This window comes from Amblyomma maculatum, chromosome 4, assembly GCF_055883805.1.
Source record: "Amblyomma maculatum isolate TAMU_Amacu chromosome 4, ASM5588380v1, whole genome shotgun sequence".
In the NCBI taxonomy this organism is placed as follows: domain Eukaryota; kingdom Metazoa; phylum Arthropoda; class Arachnida; order Ixodida; family Ixodidae; genus Amblyomma; species Amblyomma maculatum.
Genome location: NC_139347.1, coordinates 47,364,616 through 47,385,270, shown reverse-complemented (window position 1 = coordinate 47,385,270; position 20,655 = coordinate 47,364,616). Strand labels below are relative to the sequence as shown.

Below are 20,655 nucleotides of genomic sequence, written 5' to 3'. Positions count from 1 at the left end.
AGTTGAACCTTATGTAGTTATTTAGGGGGTGTACCATCTATTTCCAACCTGATTTCTTGTCCATTGATTTTGTCGGTCTCTGAATTCCGCCTGTACAGAAAACAGTTGCACAGAGAGGCATTGTCGATCTTGCGCACACATCAGCCATTCTGCTGACACGCTGAGGAATACGCAAATGAATATTACTGTACGCGGGTTCATACAAACGTACTAGGACAAAAACAGCAGCGACCTGTGGTCAGTCAGGTTTGTCGACATACAACTAAACAACTAGGGGGCTTTTCTGACTCCCTCTAGTACGTCATAGTGGCCTTACAGTTGGCTTGTCTACGCAGTCTGGCTCTACTCTTATTTTTTAAACATTTCTCGCTTTAGTGAGCAGGTTTGTTAAGTTTAGAGCTTCGCCTTCGTTGTATTGATAGTAGCATTATAATAGTGGCACCCATTAGCGGAAAATGCAAATAAGGCACCGCTTTACGTACCCGTAATAACAAGATGAGTGACGGAAGTGAGGCGTTGTCGATCATGCGCATACATCAGCCTTTCTGCTGACATGCTGATGAACCAGTAAATGAATCTTACTGTACGTAGGATCATTCAAACGTACTAGGACAAAAAGAGCAGCGACCTGTGGTCAGTCAGGTCGAGCACTGAGCACATGCAGCGATAGCAATGCTGCTGCTGCTGCTGCTGCTGCTGAATAAAACGTTCAGACGTTCTTCATACTTGCCTTTGTCAATTGGTCCGAAGAGTGTGCCCTTTGGAAGAGTGGAGGTTCTAGAATGAAGGCTAATAGTTGCTTACGTGGAAATTTGGTCGAAAGTCTATTTTTTCCTTCTGATGTTTTCATCTGCTGTTCTCAAGGCAGCGAGTTCCATCCTTATATATTAGTCATAAACAGACGTCAGACGCAGCTGTGTGTGGTAGCCCGATCTAGAGTATCAGTTAGTAGTCGCTGGTTACGAAGTGAAACAAACCCTTGCTAAAAACAGATGAAAACATTTATTGGAAGGTAGCGTTGTTGTTAATGTGTCATTTTCTATTCAAAATACCTTACAGGCCAAGTTCGGAGCATAAAGTAAGGGGTGCCAGTCGAGACTTCAGTTCAAAAAATCTTTGTCGCTCTACTGGGCATCGCAGTTAGCACATTTTTGCATTTTCTCCTTGTCTACGCATACAGGGTTCTTCATACCCGATGCAGTGTCACCCAGGGACCTCTTCCAGGAGCTGAAACCATACCATATGCGGTGATTTCCATAGAGCCCTGAAACAAATAAACCCATTTGACTTGAATGAAATCAACAATGCTGCTTCTTCAGCTGTGAAGAATAACTAATCAAACGCAAACATAACAGATTGTGCTGCTCACAGACACATTTTGCATTAACGCGAAAGTTCCATCTATTTAACGCGATTAGTTCATCCATGTCCGAAAAACTGTCCGCCGTTGCCTTAGGCGGCTTCGCCATCGACCGTTTAGAGCCTCGCCCCCTCTAAACATCGCCACGCTCTGGCAGACTATCGCTTGAGGGAATTTGTTCGAGGACGTATGTAATCTCTAGCATCCTTGTCATAGGCGCTAGTAGTAGGCAATTGGAAAAAAAAAAGCGCTGAAACTTTTGAACTCTCATTTGAAGCTTTGCAGCTACGAAAAATCCCGAAAATATATCTGGCAAGTGGCAGTTAGAAGGTGGCACGGCAGGGCACTGACAGGTCGACGGGCTGCGTGACGTGACGAGCAAGATGACATGGAAGAGTAGGGAGAAGCTTCCAGAAAAAGCTTCTAGGTCGAGCAGCACTTTTCATTTGGAAGAGTGAAGGAAAACTTGAACACACACCAGGACCCTTGCACCGGGCGTTTCAGGCCTCGCAGCCTCGGAACCTCCCGAGCACGCCTCTAGCAGTAAAAGTTCATAGGTGGCATGGCAGGGGCACTATATTATTGAGATGCAACTTTCCGTCGCGTGGAATTGCCCAACCCAATAAAGGATAAAAAAGAAATCTATCCCATTTCTATACATAGTGACAACCTAATCCTCTAGCATGCTGACGCTTTTATGCTGCATGGATCTCAATTACCGTTTGAGAACTTTTTTTTTTTTCGATCGTTTTATTATATATGAAATTTTTTTGGAGGCCGAAAGCTGCCGTTGTTTATTCATTTCATAACGGAACACCTGAGCGAAAGCAGAGGCAGGTTAAAAAGCACACATGGGGTGCCTGCCAAGAAATTTCTATTGCAGCATGATGGCTGTAAAAGCCTGATCTCTGAAATGAAAACTGATTTGTCGGTGTGGGAATGATTGAAGAAATTTCAACCACACCAAAAATGCATTTTAAGATGTTCAGCGCCGCAAAATACCATGTTTTCAGCCAAATATTGATTGTTATGACATTGCAGTCATGGCCCCTGGAACTAAATTGTGTTCCTCTCGTAAAGCCCGATCTAGCATCCGATAAGGCAATGAAACTTTAATTGCACTTGATTCATGTTAGAGGGCGATTCCACCCATTTTTTTCCTTTCCTCAAGCACGCAATTCAGCCGAGTATTGACAAACCTTCCAATATACCCTGCTTTTGATGCTTCTCCGACAGAGTGTAATATTACTGCAGGTCAAAAGACGCCAGTGCATGTGTCTTTAAATGCCTCCAATAAATACGGTAATGTATTTAGTCATATTGCAGAGAGAAATAATTAACTGAAGCTAATGGCGCGCCTTGGCCTGCGGGCCAATAAATTTCGACATGCAGCACGCATTTTAAGAAATGTAGATTTTGGAATAACTTAAAAATTTGAAGAGGTATTTACGCACTAAATTGGAACAATAACAACACATATCCTTTTATCTGGTTGTCTTGGAATGACGTAATTCATTGGTTTTACTGGGGGCTGGGTAAAATTAAAAAATGAACAATTATTTTTTATTTCATCGTCTAGCAGAAAATGAAACATTTCATTTGGCCGCTCTTATAGCGCTAGTTAGTACTATATACGATAACCTCTCACACGCAGCGAAAGCAATTGAAGATAAAATGCAAACCGAGCTCTCCTAGGTGTCGCAGTATTGAACCTATGCATTTTTGCCTTCATGGAAACGAAGGTTTCAAGTCTCACGTTTCATATTCAGTCAGCCTTTAAAAGCTAGTAAAAAGCTTCGCGATATTTCAGAGGACTGATATTAACAACTGGTCTCTCACTTCCTTTCGTTTCTTTTTTTCTTTCTTTTTTCTCTTTCTCAAGTTTCCTTTAGCCCTTCCCCATATAAGTAGAGTATACAGACTTACGCCTGCTTCACGTATTCAGTTTACTTTCTTAACCCTCGTTCTCCTTATGGCTGGTTAATTCTATCGAAGTCAAAAAACCTTTGTTGAAGCTTACATTTCACTCAACGTCATGCCCTTTAGTCCGCAGCTGGCCTTGCTGACCACATGTTTGCCACATGTTTTTTCTTTCCTATCTGCTGCAATATCACTCACCATTTGTGATTTTCCCAGCTCTAGGCGGTACTTCTGTAATAATCTGGCAATCGTGTACTTCAGGTTCAGTAACCCGAGCCTCATTCCCACACAGTTCCGTGGTCCTATTCCGAATGCTGCATTGGCAGTCTTTTTCAGCGAGGCTTCATTTTCCGCTGCAAACCTGCAAACAGGAAACGAATTTTTAGCACTGCCACTACTTTCTATAAAAACACATGACAATGAACTGTAGTTTGCTAGTTGGTGCTGTAATATATTCCTTTGTGTTTCATTGATATAAGCCAAGAAAATCACGTTGCTCTTTTATACACGGGACACATGAGTTATACTGCTATTCAGATGCTTCTTAGTTACAAAGAAAACATTACAACCTCTTGACTGGAATAAATCTGAGATTATTGTGAAATGGATGAAAAAATAAATGAGGAAGTGGCAAGGACAATGCGATTTCTTGAAATATTCTTTTTTTTATATATCTTGTCAGTGGTGTCAACGCAAAACATTTCTTATTAGAATTCGATTAGTTGATGAGAAGTGTTCACAGCAGCTGCATTGCCGATTGAAAAACGGATTCCTTGAGCGTTTAAACTGAGGCTACAAGTTTAGTTACTGTCTCAGTCATACGCCTGAAGTGATTTGTCGATAAAAAGGGAAGTGTTTTCGCGAGTGAAAACAACCCTAACTAAATGCACAAGCTAGCGGCGGTGCACTGCTGCCAGTGCGCGTTTGTAGCAAAAAGAACAAAAAAGACAAACACTGATTTTCTTCGGCGACGCACCTTTCCGGAATGAACTCATTGGCGTCATGCCAGTAGCGTGGGTCCCTTTGAAGGTGGTACTGCGACACCATGAAGTTGGTTCCGGCTTTGAATTTAATGCCATTGTACTCGAAATCTTCCTTGGCTTGTCTTGTCACAAATCTGCATCAGTTGTGGTATTGGGACATATCATGTGCTATAGAAGCAAACATAAACCATTACACACCACAACAACGCCAGGCCTCTGCACACACGTAGAAAGGCCGACTTTGAAGCGCACGACGTCAAAACGTTTCGTTTAATACTTTCGCAGCAATCTTCCCCTGCATAATGCAAGTTATGTACTTATGGACAAATGCCATAAGGCGGTAGTCCGATAGAGCAATAACGACATTATAAAGCACCGATTTCAATGCGCTAAGGCTTTCACAAATGAAAAAACTGTTCTTACTTTGTAGCAAGTTTCTTGTTCATGAGAGCCCAGCTTCAAGTTTGTTACATTGCATTTCGCTTCCAACTTGGTGCACTTGAAAATAAGACCCTACTGTTTGGTGAGGCGTTTCTATTTTTCAGTATATGATTGAAAAAAAAAAAAAACACCGTCCAAACAGAAGCGCGTAAAATCAACTGCTCTGCATACATTTCTATCCGCGAAATCGGTAAATTTTTCGCAAACCAGTTTCAATTATCTTTTTATAGCGTGATATAGTTTCAGTTAAAGATCTAAGTTTATTAAAAATATGAGCTGATATGTACACCCTGCCATTTACTTATTACTTTTTCTCCCAATCTCCCCTACCTTCCTAGGCACGACAAAGCAACGGTTTGTTACTCAAAACGGCACCTTTCTCTTGCCCTGCAAAACACGTACTGAACAGCCTGTGTGCCTTCTGTGCACAAAAACGATGTGTGTCATAACATTATTCCGTCAATACAGTGTCTCTTTATAGCTCGAGGCGGTTAGTTCAAGAACACATCTATAGAGTGGCTAGATGGGTTTTGCCTATCAAGGTCCCAAGTCCGTCCGGCTTATTCAATATTTACAGCAACGGCCGAGCCTAGCTTTGCTATACATAGTACCTACTACCAGTTGCTTTGAGTGTCCATGACTTTGACTAAACTCAAGGTCAAGGCAAAAGCTAATTAGGCCTTACTATACCTAGTTGAACATGGCTGAAGCACAGATCAAGAAATGTAGTCTGAACGTGCCTGCACACACAGTGCCAAAATTAAGCCTCTTCCTAAGCCTAGTCGAGCTTGTTAGGCTCAGTTTGCCTAATATCTGCGCTTAAATGCCTAGCATATCACATTAAAGAAGCAGATTGTTTTCGAATCAGACATCGACAGTAAGTGCTCTGTAATAAGTCTAATTACCCGCCTCTGCGTTTCGGCTTGGGATGCACGCATCGTGATCCGCTGATAGCGAGCCGCTTTTCTGCAACCGGAAAGCCCCCTCGCCGCCAGGCAGAAAGAGGGGGAGGGGGTATAATCAGTGGCGAACGGGGGAACGCGCGCAGCAATCAGATAACACGAGCGGTCGGCGCCACGCAGAAAGAGGGGGCTGAGCTGGGGGGCTGAAAGTGGGGCGGAGCTGGTTACGAAGCCGACACCGACACCGACGCGAAACCTGGGAACGGGCGCCAAGGAGCTGCGCTCTAAAACAACTCTCGGATATATTACAGCAAGCGTATAGAGCTGGTTCGGTCGAAAAGCCGTCGCTCTCGCCATAACCTCATTGAGAAAAATGTGACGAGGAAATCTGCACGTGGTTTTATATTAAACTTTCAACGCTACCGCCCTCACTGCAGTGCAACTGTGGTATCATATCATTTCACTTCCCGTCTAGCATCAATCGCCTCGGCAAGTTGGAGCGTTGTTTGCGATAAGGATTCCATGCGACGACTTATGCATATATGACATGTGTAGGTGTCTACTGAGAAGGGAGATATTGTGCCTTCGCTATCATAAAGACCAAGTTAAGCGAAAAAAATAAATCTATCCGCAGGATAAAAAGGAGGTGATAAAGGTGCCGACACAGACACTGCGTCCTCCTTTCCCTATAACTAACAACTTACAAGCACAAAAAAAATGTAAAAGCATTCTGCTCTCATGAACTGCCCTTTCTGCCCAGCCCCTGCTACGGAGGCCACACGGGACCACTTCCTATAAACTTGTCCTGGTCTTAGCGTGGCCCGCAAGGCACACCTTAGAAGCCACTCTTACCACCCTGCCAAACCGCCCGACACAGGGGTATGGACACATGGCCCACACCACCGAGAGCTGTTGGCATTCATTGCTGCCACAGGCCTGTATCAATATTGTAACAGTACGGAAGAAGATGAAGTTTAGAAGACAAGTGAAGGAGAAAGACGTTGAAAAAGGACTCTCGTGCCGGACGCGCGGCCGTTGACCAGCTGAGCCCCCGACCCTATCGTCTTGTTGTTCAGCGCTCCGACGTTTTACCCCCTTCGTAACAAATTGGTGGTCAGGTGCTGGGTACGACTACCCTCAAGACGCATCCTCAATCGCTGGAGCTTCGTCGGAGCCGTCGCCTCGCTGGTCTCGCGCCCTTTCCAACAAGAATGCAGCAGACTACCGAGCAGCCCCGAACATCAACACGGGATCCTCTACCCCCGTCTCGCGATGCGCCGCCGACCACCACGAATGCGACGCTACCGTTTCGCGAGCCTCGTTCCTTTGCCGGCCAAGCAGGGGAAGATGTTGATGACTGGCTCACTCATTATGAACGTGTGAGCCGCTATAACCACTGGGATTCAGTGGCTAAACTAGCCAATGTAGTCTTTTTTTTGACGCAAACCGCCTTGATGTGGTATGAGAACCACGAGGACTCCCTGACAACTTGGGAAAGTTTTGTCGAAGCTATCAAGGAATGTTTCGGCGACCTAGCTGCAAAGAAGAAACAGGCAGAGCAGACACTTGCTCAGAGGGCCCAGGCAGCCGGCGAAACTTGCACCACCTACATAGAGGCCATACTCAAGTTGTGCAAGACCGTCGACAGCAGGATGACTGAAGATGATAAGGTAGGCCATCTGCTCAAGGGCATTGCGGAAGATGTCTACCACTTCCTCATTGCCAAGGAAAACTTGAGTTCGGTATCTGACGTTATCCGGCACTGCCGAACATTCGAGGCCCTAAAGACTCGCCGTATTACACCGAAATTTGGACGGCTCGCAAATGTGACTACAGTGGCTAGCATTGAAGAATCGCCATCTCCAAGCCTCCTGTGCGCGATCCGTGAGATTGTTCGAGATGAGATGTCACGACGTGAGCAGCTTGTCCGGCCAAATGGCTTCGGAGGGGACGTATATGCTCGTCCAACTTATGGGGGTGCGTGCCCGCCGATGTCCACGAATGTCACCGACTTTGTCTGCCGCGAAGACCTATACCCTCCGCGACCAAGGCCTGAAGACAATTTCCAACAATTCTCTTGCCATCAGCGTAGAGATCCTCGCTCTTACTCCAGTCGCACATCGCGCCGACCGCCGGACAACTACATCGTCCCGGAACCACCATCCGGATATTCGTCGCGGCCTACCATGCAGGAACCAGCTGACACGCCACTTTTTGAGCGACCTCTTCCGGTGTGCTACCGGTGTGGGGCCGCGGGTCACATTTCCCGCTACTGCAATCGGCGCACATCGTTCCGGAATCCCCCGACGGCACCGAACCGACGCATCGTCCAGCCCTACATCGACAACTATCGGCCAGAACATCCTTCCCGGAGGGGCCGTTTTCAAAACGAAGGGCACCGCAGCCATTCGCCAGCGTCTGACCGTAGTGTCACACCACCTCCGTCATTTCGTGTGCGCCGCTCCCCGTCTCCACGGCGCCGATCTCCACCACCAACGCAGGAAAACTAGCCAGCGCGGCCAATGGAGGTGAGGTCGCTGGACAATGTGCGCTGCTACCTATTATTCCTCCGTCTGTGTTCATGTTAAAGAACAAGGTCAATGTGATTGTTGATGGTTTGCCAACGATGGCGTTGGTAGACACTGGTGCTACAGTTTCAGTGATGAGTTTAAATTTTAAGAACCTTTTGAAGAACAAAGTTATGTTTGTTTGGGACAAAACTGCAAATTTTTATGGAGTAAGTGGAGAGTTATTGTATCGGTTGGGGTATGCAGCGTTAAAGTTTCCTTGGGGGGCACGGTATTTCCGGCGGAGTTTGCAGTACTGCCCCGATCTACGCACGACGTAATCTTGGGAATTGACTTCCTGCGTATGTGCGGCGCTACAGTTGACTGTCGAACGGGAGAGCTAAGTGTTAGTGGTTCTCTTCCTCGTGAACTTTTGGAAGAGACATCAAATTATGAAGACGTTTTGTGTGTGTGTGATGAAGTCGTCATACCGCCACATTCAGCAGTGTGTGTCCAGGTGTCCTGCTCCCGTCCTATTAACGACTCTTTTGAGGCTACTGTGGCGCCTCTTAATTTACAGTGCGTAAAGAAAAATGCGTTAGTGCCTCATTGTTTGGTTCGCGTGAAAGAGGGCCGTACCGGACTGTGGACTATAAATTGCTCTTCGGAACCAGTTGTTTTTCCAGCGGGTTCCAAACTAGCTTCATGTAGCGCAACTCTCCCGAATTGTGTAGCTGTCGTTACTCCTGCCCTAGACAACCCCGCTACTAACTCACCTGCTGACGAAAAGCTTCTTCCGATGATCAGTGCATCGTTGAACACATCACAACGACAGATATTGAAGAACCTCTTGTCCCAGCACCTATCCGTCTTTGATTTCACGCAGTCCGACGGCTCGCAACGTTTTCCCCTGTCGCGCGCACGCCACAGGATTGACACGGGATCTGCCCATCCGATCCGTCAAAAGCCGTACCGTGTGTCACCATCAGAGCGTAAGATCATCACCGAGCAAGTCCAAGACATGTTGAACAGGGGCGTAATACAGGAATCCTCAAGTCCTTGGGCTGCTCCCGTGATATTGGTGAAGAAAAAAGACGGAACATGGAGGTTCTGCATTGACTATCGTCGCCTCAACTCCATCACTAAAAATGATGTGTATCCTCTACCACGCATCGACGATGCCATAGATTGCCTTTTTTCCGCGTCTTATTTCTCTTCAGTTGATTTGCGATCGGGTTATTGGCAGATTCCGATGGATCCTGCTGACAAGGAAAAAACTGCATTTGTTACCCCGGACGGCCTATTTGAATTTAACGTGATGCCCTTCGGCCTATGTAATGCGCCGGCCACATTTGAAAGATTTATGGACACAATACTTCGTGGCCTCAAGTGGGAAATCTGCATGTGCTATTTAGACGATGTTGTTATTTTTGGCCGGACTTTTACTGAACATAACACGCGACTCGCTGTTGTGTTAGATTGCCTACAGAAGGCTGGCCTTGTCCTGAATTCTAAAAAGTGCCGTTTTGGTGAACGTGAAGCGCTGGTACTCGGTCATCTCGTCGACCGCGATGGAGTTCGGCCAGATCCACAGAAGACTGCAGCAGTTGCAGCATTCCAACGACCACAGACTCAAAAGGAGCTCCGCAGTTTTCTGGGCCTGTGTTCCTACTTTCGACGATTCATTCCAAGGTTTGCCGACGTCGCCTACCCTCTGACATCCCTTCTACAAAAGGACGTCCCTTTCGACTGGACCTCAGATTGCGACGCGTCTTTCCGCCAACTAAAGTTTCTGCTAACGTCACATCCCATACTACGGCACTTCAACCCCTCCGCTCCGACTGAAGTCCACACTGATGCAAGTGGGATTGGTGTTGGCGCTGTGCTTGTGCAACGTTCGACAACAGGCGAGCATGTAATTGCGTATGCAAGCCGTTCCCTCAGCAAACCTGAGCGTAACTACACTGTTACGGAGCAGGAGTGTCTCGCTGTAGTTTTCGCTGTTCAGCGGTTTCGGTGCTACCTATATGGACGCCATTTCACGGTTGTGACGGACCATCATGCCCTGTGTTGGCTTGTCAACCTTCGTGATCCATCTGGTCGTCTGGCACGCTGGGCCCTTCGTCTGCAAGAGTACGACTTCACTGTTTCGTACAAGAGTGGCCGCAAACATGCCGATGCAGACTGTCTTTCACGCCTTCCTCTCCCTACGACCGAATGTGACTCTGGTGATTTCGATCATTACATCGCCTCCGTCGTGCCCGAGTTTCCCGACGCCTCGGCTTTGCGGACTGCGCAAGAGACCGACATAAGCCTCGAGCCCCTGCTTGCGGAGGCGCGGGATTCCACTGCTTCCAGCCCATTTTGTCTCCGTGATGGCCTTTTGTACAAAAAGGCTTACTCAAGCACCGGTACGAATTTTCTGCTTGTGGTTCCCGAGAGCTACCGCTCGTGCATCTTACGCGCCATGCACGACGACCCCACTTCCGGTCACCTGGGCTCTGCAAGAACGCTCCATCGTGCCCGCGACCGGTTTTATTGGCCAAAGATGCGCCAGACGACTGAGCGATATGTGGCGAGCTGCACTGAGTGCCAACGACACAAACGCCCTACGTCCACGCCACAGGGCCTGCTGCATCCTGTGACTCCACCACGTGGCGCATTTGAGAAAATCGGAATCGACCTTATGGGTCCCTTCCCGAAGTCATCCGACGGAAATCGTTGGATCGTGGTTTGTGCCGACTACCTCACCCGCTACTGCGAAACGGCAGCTCTTCCTTCAGCCACCGCTCACCACGTGTCCCTGTTCTTGCTCCGTTCTGTGATCCTCCGCCATGGACCTCCGCGAGTGATCATCAGTGACCGAGGTCGCCAGTTTATGGCAGATGTTGTGGAAGAGCTTCTTCGTTTGTGTGCGTCGCATTTTAGGCATTCCACACCATATCACCCTCAAACCAACGGCTTGACGGAGCGCACAAACCGCACACTCACAAACATGCTATCTATGTACATCGCATCTGACCACAAGAATTGGGATACTATACTGCCATTTATAACGTTTGCATTCAACACCGCAACCCATGAGACTACAGGCTACAGCCCGTTCTTCCTGCTATATGCCCGTCCTCCTCGGTATTGTCTAGATACCATTCTTCCTTACTCCGTCCATGATGAACCGTGCATTGCGGAAACTCTTTGTCGAGCCGAAGAAGCTCGCCGTCTCGCCCGTTTGCGAATTCTCGCTTCTCAAGAGCGTTCAAAAGCTCGGTACGACAGTCGGCATAGCCATGTGTCTTACGCCCCTGGAGATTTAGTGTGGCTTTGGCGACCTCTCCGAAAGCGTGGTTTAGCGCAGAAAATGTTGGCGCATTACGCTGGCCCTTACGTTGTGCTTGAACGCGTCAGTGAAGTGAACTACCAAATAGCACGTATGACAGCAAGTGGTCGTCGTTCAGTCAGAACCGAAGTTGCCCATGTCGCCCGGATGAAGCCGTGTCACTCTCGTGGAAACGAATAACTACCTCGCCCGGGGGGCTTCGTCTGCAAAGGGGGAAAATGTAACAGTACGGAAGAAGATGAAGTTTAGAAGACAAGTGAAGGAGAAAGACGTTGAAAAAGGACTCTCGTGCCGGACGCGCGGCCGTTGACCAGCTGAGCCCCCGACCCTATCGTCTTGTTGTTCAGCGCTCCGACGTCTTACCCCCTTCGTAACAATATATTTAAACCCTTATGCCGAAGGGCGAACTTGGGCAATAAAAAAAAAAGTAAAAGCATTCGCGGAATGAAAAGGTGGTGTTAAAAGCTGTTCACGTCTACTACGAGGAGAAGCTTGAGTGGCATCTCAATTTTGTTTTAATTATGTACGTGCCATTTTTGAGGACTCGGCACGCTGCAGGATGCGGGTTTAGTGAATCACCGAACTGGGGCAGTTCCGCGGAATATTCCTCTAAGCCCACTCCGCGGCATAACAAGCTGCATTCCTCTTTCAGATTTTGATTCAGTCAGACACCGTTGCTCTACCGCCAGTTAATTGCTCTCCAGAAAAAAAAAAAAAGGGTTCACGTAAAGCCTACCTGTCTCATTTTTAGCTGACATACAGTGGAAAGTGGAAAGTTTGACCCCAGTTAAAGCTTTGTGGCAGCTGGGGAACAGTACATTGCGGCACGTGGGCAAGTTGTTTTGACGCCTGGCAAATATTTGCTAACTGCGCACCTTTTGAGCTCTGTAGAATTGTGCTGAATCGGTGATAACAGTATTAGTAGTTTTTCTCCCTAAATAGTCCACGCCGTGGTGGCACAGTGTTTAGGGCACTTGACTATTGTGCCCAAGGACGCGGAATCAAATCCCTGTCTCGGCGGCCGTTTTTGGATGAAGGCGAAAAGCTACGCACCCATGTTCTGTGCGGTACAGTGCACGTTAAAGAACCCCAGATGATCGAAATTTCCGGAGCCTTCAACCATGGCGTCTTTGGGACGTTAAACCCCAAAACCAAACCAAACCAAACCTTGAAAAAGGATGCCAAAAGTTTCGGCTGCATGAACATTGTGCGTGCCTTGTTCGTGCAATTGCTTTAGTAAATGAAGTGGCGCTCGACCATCACGCCGAAACTACTTAATTAATGAGTTCGGGCGAAAACAAGCATGCTGCAGAAATCCTAAGTTGCAGCATGGCGTTAACACGGTATATGTGTCCCGTTCAGAATGCCTAGAATTTTGCTTCTTCGTTGTTGTTTTTTTTGTTTTTTTGCTGCTGTTTAGCTTGGTCAAAAAACGTATTCGATTCCCTTAAAGAAAGATAATGTTGGGGGGCTTCCTATTAGCCAACTACATATAAATTGTTTTATTGAAAATGCGTTTTGCAAATATTAGAAGAAATTTTGTTTACATATTTCAGCTTAGTGCTAGTTGGCTCTCAATGACTTAGGTAAAGCTGGCAGAGAGGCGCGCAATGGTAATTACGGCTGTTTTGTCGTCCTGCGCGAGAGGTCACTACCGTTTGCAGCACTGTCGAAGTTCGCACTCTCATTGGTATGTGTTAAAGAAACGCACAAGGGTTTTGTAATTTTCGCAAAGCTAAACCGAAATAAAGGCACGTCCTTACATAAACACCAGTCGGCTGTGTGTGGTATGTTTTCTTGCTTGTGGTGGAACATCACCCAGAAACATCCAACATACAAGCACAACTTCGCGTGAAACGTGCCACATTCTTCGAGAAAAATGATTTGCGCATGACGGTATCAGATGAGAATGAGCGCTTTCCCACACATAGAAACGCTTCTTTGGTATTTATGGCGTTCTTGTGCTCACACTTCGGTCAAATAAAGTATAGACACATGTCATCATTACCCTTTTTAAGCCGTCGTCCATCAAAATTCCGTTTGCATTTTTGACACCAAGCATCGTGCAACGGTGAATGTTTGTATACGTATGACACAGTGGTCACCATTTTACATCTTATCAATGCCAAATCCTTTGTCACAGGGACAGACAATTAACACATGGACATACAATTAAAATCCGTTGGGCACCTAGCCACGTTGGAATCAGCGTCAATGAAACAGCTGGTGCATGTGCCGCAGCAGCTCGTCATACTAAAATACAGCCAGTTAACATACCACATAAAGATGTTCTAAGACTTGTAAAGAGAAAATTGAGAGTAAAATGGCAGACATCATGGAACAACGTAATAAATAATAAGTTACACCTTGTCAAATCGATCATTGAAGATTACAAATCGTGCAGTCACCAAAAACGTTTCATCGAAGCCATTTTATGTCGTCTTCGCATCGGACACACTCATCTAACACATAGCTTTATTCTAAAAAAAAGAAGACAGACCTCTGTGTCAAGGATGCGGAGGTGAACTAACAATAAATCACATCATACTTACATGTACTAAACTAGAGAACGTAAGGAAAAAATATTTTACACAGAACAGATCCCTCTCCATCCCATCCCATCCCAATACAATACAGTTTGTCGGCGGCCCTGCTAAGGCATGGCGTTTTTTTACTGCTGCTTGCAGCGTTGCTGTCAGAAAAGCTTTGACACCATAACTTTGGTTTTTTTTAATGTATGACTACCTTGTGATAACCATTCAGACTCCACAGCAATTACATTGCGCCCGAGAGGATGGAAATTTGCCCAGTATGCAGTCGTGTATTTAGTTTAAACCCTAAAAAATTAACCCTCAAAAATAAACCCTAAAAACCAAACCAAAGTTTGAGTTGCCAAACGTAGCCCCGCGGCAAGCCGTACGATTGGAAGCGGCAACTATGCTGCACGCACCGGGGTGCGAATAAGGAGTACTTCATACCGGGAGTGCGCTCTCTTCATATTATAGTGTTAAAGTGTTTGCGACTGAAGAACAGTTATCGCTTCAGTGTAGAATGCGTTAACGTAGCAAAATATGGCATTGCCTCATTTCTACGCAGTGTTTATACGTACAGCAGACCGGGAGGAAATAGTCGCAGCGTCTCCTCGACAACTTGACCCAGGTATTTCAATTTGCGTGTGACAGTTTCGTAATCAATGGAGCCCTATAGAAAGAAAGAGAACAGCGTCAAACAGCAGTTCATATTGACAGAGAGACCTCGATGTAGCAACATTTCAATTCTTGTGGAGTGTCAAAATGCTGACTGTAGCCAAACCAATAAGATTCCGTTAATGTGGTACTTTTTCTGATAACCATTTTAGTAAGGTGCACTTTTCTGACCGCCTTGGCGTTTTTTGGCATTCACAGGTATTACCATCACTTTCGCCTGTTATTGTTGCGAAAGCAACAATACGCTAGTCAATGAGCCATTTCGTGGAGCTCTGGAAAGGCCAATGTGCGCTTGCGCGAGAAGCGGCTGGCGGCCGCCTCCGCCACGCGCTATCCATCGCCTCGCCGACCAGTATCTCTCTCTGTCTCTCTTTCTGATGCGCGGTAGCGATTGCGCATCGCCATCTGCGTGGTTTTTGGTGTATATATCTGGCTAGCGGCGCGCAGCAGCCGGTAAGCAATCAGCCATGGAGAAGAATAGTAAAGCGGCTGCTGAACGGCGTAGGAGAGCCGAAACGATTAACTCTTCCGATCCCGAAGTGGTTGCTTAGCACAAGGTGCGGTGGATTGTAGCCCTTCACTACGGCACCTCTATTTCCCTCTCTTCTTTCACTCCCACCTTCGTCCCTTCCTTTATGGTGTGGTACATGTGTCCGGGGAGAATTGTGACTGATAGGCTACTGTGCCTTCTATATCCTGTAAATTAATTTCAAACGCCGCTGATGCCTCCTGTACTAACGCCTCCTAAACATCTGGGTCTGCTTCTGTTTGCTGTGTGGTGCAGCGTTCGAGAAAGCGGCGAATGAAAGGCGCCGCACAGGCGCCTCGACCGGACGCCCGGCGGGGTATCTTTGTATATCCATAAATCGCCTGGTGACGCCAGGACCTATCGTGACGGTACATCGCGCGCCCCTTGTTGAACACAATCACCATTTCGTTGAAGGCATCAAAGTTCATCGGCGTTCTATAATTCGTTTACAGGAAGGGAAAGGCGCAGTATCTGTCACTCGCGGAATCCCGCTATCATCCTCATGGTAGACAAGGGGAACTATGAGCAGCGTTTCACGATCCGAGGTGTGGCGCAGTTGGTGAAGCACTGGGATGGGGATCCAAGGACTGGAGGCTCGATTCCCGGTGGACCGAGATGAAACGTGAATAAAACGGTTCTATAATCACCATGTGTAGCCTCTTCAATGAAAACATACGCTTCAACCATAGCGAGTTAGGTATAGCTATAGCAAAACAGCAAGTTTAACCATGCAGATGTTGCTTTCGCAATCCTCCAGGTTTAACCAGAGCTAAGCCACAGCCAACATTTAATCACAATGCTAGCTATGCAAAGATTTCTAGTTAGCTGAAAGTTTAAAAAATACTTCGGTGGTAATAGATTGCAACTTTTTTACCCCTTTTGGTTGATGGCAATACATGTAACTTTTCCGTGCAGTCTCGACATAGGAGTCGTTTGGGGAGAAAAGGGGCTTTTCTTGTCTCTACATAGTGGGTAGTAGATCTTGACGCCTGCTTTTGATAGCATCCACTCACCGAATCTGATATCGCTTCCAAAACTTCTTCACGAACCCTTTGTTGGACTTCCGGATATTTCGCGAGAACGAAGGTGATGTAGCTGAGAGACGTGGCAGTCGTCTCAAACCTGCAGTAAATAAATCGCATGCGAAATCTTAATACTCTTTTTGGCCCTTGTGAAATTATAAATAGGATAACAAAAACGAAATATTACCGAGAATACTATAGTATTTACATGCACAACCTACATTTCTTAATGTCACACATGTTTAAATGCCTGTGGAGTAAGTGGTCGAAGGTGAGAGAGTGTGGCTGACAATATAAAAAAAGAAACTAAACCCTGTTGCTACGATGCACTGGTAGTACATAGAGAAAAAAAATTTAAGGATGAAACTTGACTTTCCTCAATACTATCAACGTCTGTACATTATTTCCCGTGTGTTAAACCTTCGACCTCGGCATCATCTGCTGCATTTTAAGCTTTGATTAGTTTCAATTAAACCGAAATAGAAGAAACACAAGAGGCTTAATACAGGTATTTTGGCTTTATTATTCCGTACCATGTACCACTATTGACCAGTGTAGAGACAGCAAACCATTGCACCTTGCCTTTAATTACATTCAAAACAAAGCAAAGTTTAGTTTGCCGCAGAAAAGCGAGCCAATCCGCCTATATCTAAATAAATGTATTTTCTTGCTCCTTGGAGACTTGTCTTGTTGCCTATAAAATACTTAGTTATTGCCTAGAATATTGGCTTCGCTGGATCTAAATCTTTAACGCCGAAAGAGAGGAGGATTCCATAATTGCTGGTTCAGAGTCAATTGAGGCCTATAGCGTGCCCTCAGAGATCAGCGATAAAAAGAAAGGTGTTTATACGCCGCTGTTGGCTTCTTTAAATGGCAGGTTGTGGCACCTGCAATTTACTTTTGACGCAGAAGCAATACTAAGCCACATTATTAGATTTCGGGAGGGGGTTCTAATGCCTTTTCGAAAAAAAAAATCAACTTTAATTTTTCTTGTTCTTTCAAATATTTTTTCCTAGACTTGTGGTCTCGGAATCATCATCATCAGCCTGATTATACCCACTGCAGGGCGAAGGCCTCTCCCATATTTCTCCACTTAACCCGGAATAGGGCAAGGCAAAGGAGATTACCTTCGCACGCCAGAGCGTTAACCACAGCAACAATTTTTTCTAAACATCTTTATTAGGACATCGTTCTTCCGAACAAGGGCCAAAGTAGTCAGTAATTTTCAGCCAAGTATGTAAAAACAGCACTGAACAAGGATGGAGGCGGAGCTTCAGTTCGCAAGCCGAGCGAACGTTTCTACAAGGGGACTTGTCTTCGTCGGTTCTAAATATGCGAAGGCGTGGGAAAACAAACCTATGCGAAGCTGAGCCTAGCTAAGCGAGTACTACACTGTGTCTCTGCCTGTCATCTACATCCGTGCTTCGCGAAAATTAACCGTCAATTAGCTTTTTATAAATGTTTTAACTTACAAAACTCCTTCAGTAAAGGCAGAGTTTGTAACACAGTAATATATCGATACTGATCAATTTGAGCTCTCCCGCCGCTGTGGCTCAGTGTTAAAGGCGCTTGAAATCTGAACACAAAGATATGAGTTTATTCAGGCCGCGGCGGCCGATTTTCGCGGAACGCAAAAAGAAAAGAGCGTGTGTACCATGAGATATAAATTCCCCTTTAGAGACCCCATTTGGTCGAAAGCGTACCTGATAGACACATTTGCTTTAGGACGTGAAGCCCTGTAAGTCATAAAGCAATTTGAATTCTATATCAGTCTTCCTTTGGCACACGTGGGACTTTATTACCGCCACTAAGGCATAAAACTGGGTTAGTCGGTCTATAGAATCAGCAAATTGATATCTGTGCGAAGACTGAACTAGAAAAAAACACAGCCTTTTTCTTAGTTCGTGTCTTTTCGTCCCATTGGTCCCATTTTTTATGAACAATATTTATTGCGTCAGGACACCAGAGGGTCATGCAACGAAGGATGAATAAATTATTAAATTAATGGTAAGATGTTTGCTGATTTTAGGAAGTCTAGGAGAGAGATTATGTGGTCCCAGCGCCCTAGCAATATATGGTGCAGGACTTCTAGAATTAGGACCCGCTACCATCAGGCGCCTGAGTCTTGTCAGACTCAGACCTGAGCAATCCCACAGTAAGGGGTGAATGTCAGCTTGAATGTTTTCGCATTTGCGTACCAGACACCCTGGGTGGGTATATAAATCATGAAAATTAATCCACGTCCGAGTGACGGCAGTAGTGATGCTAGCCCCTACCCGGTCCCCCGAGGCATAACCTCTTCTGCACAATTGAGACCACGGGGGAGGGTTACCACCCACTTATGGATAAGAGCACGTGTGCGGTGCCGGAGGTGTTTCTCATTGCTGAAAGTAGAGTATAGCTGTCCAAATTAGAGGCCACAGTCATGGCCCAGTGGTTTGGGCGTCCGTATCTGCTGCAGAAGGTGGTTGGTTCGAAATCCACTGCCGGACATCCACCGGTAAAAATGATTACAAGCATCCCCCGGCCCGGCGCCTTCTTTCGCAGATGTGCGAGCTTGGAATAGGCTTTGCAAACTCCGCTGCGTCCCATTGGGGGCAAAAGCAAGTTTCGAACAATGCAATCCAGCCTTGTGAAAAGGCAGCTATTTCTGTCAAGCTTCACTATACAACGAGGACACAAGAGCACACTAATAAAAGAATGGGCCACATATGGGCTTCTGCCCGACGAGGCGGAATTATCGTTGTCCGACGGCGGAACGATCGAGTCTCTGACCCATTGGCGTAACTATTCGCAACTTTGCATTGGTCGAATATTTAGAGGAATCCCCAAGGTGAAGTAATTTGCAAAAAAAAATAATAATAATAAAGGTGTTCGACGACTATCATGTGTAGCTATCCTCGTCATGTTCGTTTGCAACAGCGGCAACTGCAGCAGCATTGTCATTGGAACTTTCCATGAAGTGAGCGTAGGCAGCGTGAGCGAACACGAGTCGGAGGCACGTTGTTGTCATGGAGAGCTAACGCAGACTAGACTATGAATACCTCGTGTCTTTTTCCGTTAGTGAAAAATAGGACCTTTTTTTTTTTTTTTACTGGCGCGGAAAAGTTGTTTGCAGTGGTTTGAAAAATAGCCAAGCTCTTCATTGTGTGGTTTGGTTAACGGCTTGCGCTTGCAGAGCATGATTTGCCAATTTTCGTTTATCTCTCACCCTCCAATAAACACCACGGCCGAGCTTGAGGTTATTTCAGCGGTCGTCAGTGCCCTTGACTTTAGAGATCCTGCGCAAAAAAGAGACATCCCGCTCAGTACACATCAGGCTGGAGAGAACTGATGCAAAGAACATGCGAAGCAAGTCCTGTCACACAGCTTGACGCAATATCCATCCCCGTGACGCATCATTGCAAGAGAAGCATTGCGTGGTTCATTATTTATGCCGGGTAAACAGCACAGCTAAAAATTTCGCTGCCTTCCTTAGACCCTACGTATCTTTTCAGCTACAGGCCTTGCACACCACCATCATCCCGGTGCCCTTCCTTCTTACTTTGCTCGGATTGACACATTTAAATTTTCTTTCTTCCCACGTACCGTGACGGAGTAGAATTCATCGACACAGTAATTGACAGCGCAGAATGACTGCATGTTTCATTGTTGTTTCTCGTTTTACTTCGCTGCAATAACTACTTATGTATTTGTCTGCTTGGAACTGTAACATGAAGTCCTGTATGAAATCAAGAAATAAAAATTAATATTCAAACACAGGGATTTGCTGTAATAAACGAACGTCGTTCAAGAGCAAAATAAAAACAAACTTAGAATTTTGATTCTTTTCTCGCCAACTACCATGTGTGTTTATTTTCGAATTGCTCTCTAATTTATTGATATGTTCGAATTAGTAGGGAAACTACAAACAAGGCATCAGAATAGAGAAGTTAGTAATTCATTGTCTTTGCGATGAGATATGGCTATGCAAAGTCCTAACTATTCTGCTCCTTGTACGTTGACAAATGAGCAACCGAATCGAACTGTAATAAATTCGCGTCGGCAGAAAGCCAACCCTGTATCAACCCTGTCAGTTTGCTTTCACAACAGCTCCCTAGGACCAATTTCTACCTTGGCAAAATGAAACCCTAACGAAGCAGTGGCAAGGATTGTACCCAAAAAGTATGGAAACTATTGAATTTTATGGTTTAAACAGCAATATTACTGATTTCCACTCAGAGCAAGGAGGATGGTGGTTCCAGCATATGAGGGCTCTGTCTGGCAAATAAATCTTAATGAAGAGTTATTTCTATTGCCCTCTTAGGAATTCATTTATCCATGGTAGCGCTTTTTGATGGCGAGATAAAGTGGATTTTATTCAGATTAGTATATGAATATTAATTATCTCGCCAAAGTGGCGCCTCAAACGGTGTTGCTATTCATTGCACACCAAGGTTGATACGTTA

General features: G+C 45.9%; 1 pseudogene across 1 annotated transcript in view; it reads right to left on the bottom strand.

The window, feature by feature from the left end:
- Positions 1–1,026: 1,026 nt before the first annotated feature.
- LOC146190934 (cytochrome P450 3A4-like) overlaps positions 1,027–20,655 on the bottom strand; it is a 39,963-nt pseudogene continuing 20,334 nt past the window's right edge. Inside the window, exons 9-14 of the transcript XR_014706342.1 lie at positions 19,419–19,488; positions 16,199–16,307; positions 14,560–14,651; positions 4,257–4,397; positions 3,479–3,641; positions 1,027–1,264 (exon numbers count right to left, since the gene is read on the bottom strand). The product of XR_014706342.1 is annotated as a cytochrome P450 3A4-like (transcript). The remainder of the gene's footprint in view (positions 1,265–3,478; positions 3,642–4,256; positions 4,398–14,559; positions 14,652–16,198; positions 16,308–19,418; positions 19,489–20,655) is intronic.